The sequence below is a fragment of the Dasypus novemcinctus genome, chromosome 31, assembly GCF_030445035.2.
Source record: "Dasypus novemcinctus isolate mDasNov1 chromosome 31, mDasNov1.1.hap2, whole genome shotgun sequence".
NCBI lineage: Eukaryota > Metazoa > Chordata > Mammalia > Cingulata > Dasypodidae > Dasypus > Dasypus novemcinctus.
In genome coordinates, this window is record NC_080703.1 from 27,627,943 (window position 1) to 27,633,316 (window position 5,374).

Below are 5,374 nucleotides of genomic sequence, written 5' to 3' on the forward strand. Positions count from 1 at the left end.
GCAGCCCTGCTGACAGTGAAAAACTTAACCCAAAATAGTGTCTGGTCACTCTGAAGACTGCCATCCCTATCTTAGGGTGGATTGTAAATACTAAAAACAAGACAGAAACAATGGACTGTTGTGAATCACCCTCGATGGGGGAAAGATCTGTGGAAGAACATCTGGGATGCCTGCCAGCAGTGACAGGGAACTGTCTATCATATCCCTGTCCACTTCTCTAACATCCCTTTCAGGACTGTTGAGGCAGATGCTTTCATGAAGATCCAGAGCCATTCCATTGAGACCTAAGAAGAAGCAGAGTGGCTCCACCAGAAGGGCAAACATCATGAGTACCAAACCTTGTGGTGCCTAGCCCGGCACACCCAGCTGCCTGTTACTTGCCAGCAGCTCATGGACATCACCCGTGAGTGTCCTTCTTGACACTGCAATGACCGTGACATCAGACCCCTCCTGCTCTTGGGAGGGATGAGGTATGCTTTCACTGCTGCAGACCCTGCAGCGGGAATCTTACAACAAGCCATCTATTATTTTCTGCCTAGAAATGAATCCTCACCACAATGGACTCAATGGACTAAGTTTAAATTCATCACTGAGTTGTGGCCCCAAGTTCAGCAAAGATGCTAAGAGCAGGACCAACAAAAGCATTGATATTATGATGTAAACTTCCAGCTTCCCCACAGCCCAAAAAGGGGGAGTAGTAATCATTTGTTGCTGCCTATACCTCAAACTATACAAACAGAGGAAAATGAAGTCATGTTTGATCAAGTGCTGGTATATATAGCCCTGCTGGTTGGGAATCTTAAGCCCATGAAAAATGAAAGTCTATTCGTTAAATGTCTGCTAGTTAGAAGTCTTACTGTTTGTTGCTGTATAATCTATTGCAGTATGGATTATGTATAAAATGCTGTTCTAAGCTTGGAAGAATTATAAACTGTAAATATGTGTTTATGCCTACAATGTGATTGACATATATCTAGTTTTTGTGTGATCCCTATGTATATAATAGCAGTGATATTCCTTAGGAATCAGTGAAACGTCATTTGCGTGGCCATAGAGAAAATTTAAGCTTAAATATTTCTCAATTACAATCCCAAGTAACAAGCATTCAACATGCTCATTTGCAATTGCTCCCTGCCTCACAAACTATGACAGGAATTGCAGATGGATTAAGATCCCTGAACCCTACGATATAGATTAAGAGTTGGGAGGGGGTCTTCTAGGAGATATATTAATTATCTGTCCTATTTGTTTGTGTTTAGTCCTCAGATGCACGCTACAAACCCTCCGGGAATTAATACAACAAGAAACCACCCGAGTTGTACTCATTACTTTGCAAAAACAAAAATGGGGAAATGTGGAGATATGGGCGGAGGTTAAAATATTTCCATAATGCAAATGAGGGTATGGACCTTACAACATCAGGTCCTTTCAGGATGGAACTCTGTCCTGAACAACTTGCAACTGTTTGCAGAAAGAAACATTTATGCCTTGGAAGGCATGGGAAAGATGTGGATGGTGATTATTCTGGCAAAAGTTTACCAAAAGAATACAAAAGTAACTATTCTCCCCTCCCTGAGATATTCAGTCAAAATGATGTGGAAGCTTGAGACTCTGAGTCCCCTGTTCCCATCTTTTACTAATTCTTGTGTCTCTTTCTTAAGTTCTGTGGCACCTCCCATTCGAGTCGTTCCTTTGTTGAGCTGGTCTCAACAGGATTGTTTCTAAAAGACCAAGGGATAGGTAGCAAGGCACACGACAACAGTTAAAACTACTAACAACCATAACGGAGATGACCTTATTGCAGCAACAGAGAAAAGGGCATTTCCCAGACAAGGAATCTTAAAATTAAGGCAAGAATTCTCACAAACTGGGAAAACCACTAAAGCAAGGACATAATTTGCCACTAATAGGCAGTGAATTAATGCACTTGGGAAACAAATATTAATGGTAGACTAGAACAAATACAAGTTTTGGTGAAGAACATCCAGAAATAGAAAGATCATTGCTCGATTGAATATCTAGGACCTGGAAATTGAGATGGCTTTTACCAAATTTAACAGTAGTAAACAAAGGGACTTTGCCCTCTGCTTGGGCTGCCACTGGTACCCTGATAAGGCTGGGGCTATTGGCTAGGATTTATGATGGTCATATCAATAGTTCCTTATAACCAGAAGCAACTGACAAAATTAAGAAAATTATACTAAAATCAGCACTAAGTCATGAGAGAATGGCTCGATTCATAACTTTCACAGGTGCTGATATAATTGGAAAATTAATTTATGCAATTAGAACTACTGAAGAATTAAGTCAGGATCAAAATTAAGCATTCACATCCTTGTTCAGGTTTGAAAAACTACCCCCATTTAATCTAGATACCAGAAATTGGCTGGTTTTTATAAAGAGTATTTATTTGGGGTAGGAGCTTACAGTTACCAGGCCATAAAGCATAAGTTACTTCCCTCACTAAAGTCTATTTTCACGTTGGAACAAGATGGCTGCTGACGTCTGCGAAGGTTTGGGCTTCCTGGGGTCCTCCCTTCCAGGGTTCCTCCCTTCCAGGGTCTTGCTTCTCTCTGGGTTCAAGTTTCCTTTCTTCTTGGGGCTTGCTTCTCTTTCCTCTGTGTGTTTACTTCCGGGGGCGCCAGTTTAAGACTTCAGCATCAAACTCTAACATCAAAACTCCAACATTAAAAACCCCCAACTCTGTCCTTTGTCTTGCCTTTTATCTGTGAGTCCCCACCCACCAAAGGGGTGGGAACTCAATGTCCTAATGATGTGGCCCAATCAAAGCCCTGATTATAACTCAATCATGCTCAGGTATAGACCAGATCACAAACATAATCCAATATCTATTTTTGGAATTCACAACTATATCAAACTGCTACAACAATTAAAAGATATAATGACAACTTATCAGACATTAACACTGATAGTACCAGGCACAAAATTTAGACTAGAATGTGTATTTGTGTAGGGCTTGGCCACATGACCCTTGTGGACCAAGACACCCAAAGTCTATCTATTTTATCTAGTAGGCGTCTGGACTGAAAAACCTCTGTGAGTTGAGACCAGATACTTGCCATTAAAGAATAATGGTTGGGCAGTGTATGATGAACTGCAGCATACAGAGGGACTAACATAAAAATAAACCACATTGCTACAAATCCCATCAACTATACTAGCATGGGCAAAGCCAAACCAAATAAGCACAGAGGAATTGTGCTTGATCAACAGGTTGTCACTTTCCAAGCAGGACTTTCAGATGGATGGTCAGTTCTCTGCATAAACTGAGGAAGTCTCAGCATTGCTGACTGTGAGCTTGCTGGAATTTCTAAGAAGTGAGTTGATCCAAGGGCAAGCAGTTGGGCAATGGGGGCACTTAAAGATGCATGGTTTACATATGGTAGAGCCAGCATGACTTCCTCTGGAATACGCTGGAAGACTGCAGCCTTGAAACCCAAAAAAAACAAAGAACTCTAACTAGTAAGAGGACAGGGCATTCAGCACAATATGCAGTTTAGCAGCAATTTGTCTGGCAACTAAACAAAAGCTGAAAGAGAAAAAGAAGAGAATATACATATGTACAGATTTGTGGGCAGTAGCTAATGGAGTAGCAATATGGTCTGGATCATGGAAACTGAATAACTGGCAAATTAATAACCATGAAAGCTGTTGTGATGTCTTAGAGCTATATATTCCAGAGAAACATGTTCTTAAACGTAATCCCCTCCTGCGGATATGGACCCACTGTGAATTAGATCTCTTCAGGATGTTACTTCACTTAAGGTGTGGCCCAAATGAATCAGGTGAGGCTTTAATATGGTTAATAGAGTGTCTAGAGTCCTTTATAAGCAGAGTGAAAGTCAGGTAGAGAAAAAGCCACAGGAAGCAGTTAAAAGCTGGAAGTCAATGCAACCAAGGAGCCAGGAGATGCTGTCGTGTGCACTGTCATGTGACAGAAAAGCCAAGGTCCAAGGTTCATTGGCAACTAAACCCAGAATAACACAGTCTTCTAGGAGAAAGCATTGGCTTGATAAAGCTTGATTTTGGACTTCTCCTTGCCTCAAAGTGAGCCAATACATTCCGTTGTTTAAGCCAACCCATTACATGGTATTTGCTTCAGCAGCCAGGAACCTGAGACATTTGTCGGGTAAAGAAATATGAGATAAAATAACTAATCCAAAAATAAATATCATTATCATACAGGTATTGGCACATTAGAAGGACAAATCTAAGACAACAAAACATAGTGATGCAGTGGACAGATTAACCCGGTTTGCATAGGGATATAGAAAAATTGTACCTAAAGTAACAATAAGGGAAGATAAAGGAGAATGAAAAATACAGAAAGATGACGTATCAGCACTGAGGAAAATATATGAATGGGCACAGGAACTTACAGGACACCAAAGATTACTTGGTATGGATAACTGGATGAAAAGTGGAATTTGCCCAGATTATGTTCATATTATAAGAGGCATTGTTCACAAATATGAGACCTGTAAAATCCTTAAATCATGGAAACTTAAAAATATTGTATCTAATAAACAAAAACCAGATACAACATTTTAAATAATACAAATTGATTAAATAGATCCAATAACACTACCAGAAAATAAAGCTTATTCTTGTAATATAGTAGACATGATCAAGAATTGGAATGCCTTTCCTTGTAAATAAAAGAATGATCAGAAACCAACTATTAAAGTTCTTGAAAACTTGGATAGCATAATATGGGGACCCTCTAATCAAAGAATTAGATCAAGGCAGGCATTTTCAGAAAAATAAGTTCCAGAGCAGACAAAGAATGAAGGAATTTGCAAGAATTTTCATTTAGCAAAAATACCCACAGAAGCAGGAAGTGTAGAAAGATACAATGATTACTAAGACAAAAATGGAGAATATTAACAACTGAAACAGACCCGAAAGGTTGGTCTAAATATGTTTGGAAGGTTGCTAAAGACTTAAATCACAGGGGAATATTGAAATTACCTAGCTCGATAAACATGATTTGATCACAATCTACTGAAATAAAAATATTGGTAGTGCTTGCTTCGGCAGCACATATACTAAAATTGGAGTACAGAGATGATTAGCATGGCCCTTGAACAAGGAGAACATGCAAATTCATGAAACAGTCCATATTTTCTCCTACCCCAAATAAATACTCTTTATATAAGCAGAAAAATAAAAGAAATTAGGTAATGCAGAAAAAGAGACTAAAAAAGGAATAGAAGGAAAAGAGTTAGTTAGAAGCACTGACAGAACTATTGATTTCAGAGAAGTTACAGCACCAACCTCACACAAGACATACTGGCTAACCATAGGAAAAAGACATCTAGCACAGGTTAATCAGACTAATAGCATGCCTTTC

General features: G+C 39.3%; 1 non-coding gene across 1 annotated transcript; it reads left to right on the top strand.

Annotated features, from left to right (window-relative positions):
- Positions 1-5,045: 5,045 nt before the first annotated feature.
- LOC111767186 (U6 spliceosomal RNA) lies at positions 5,046-5,149 on the top strand. The gene has a single exon (XR_002799074.1). It is a non-coding gene; the product is annotated as a U6 spliceosomal RNA (small nuclear RNA).
- The last annotated feature ends 225 nt before the right edge of the window (positions 5,150-5,374 follow it).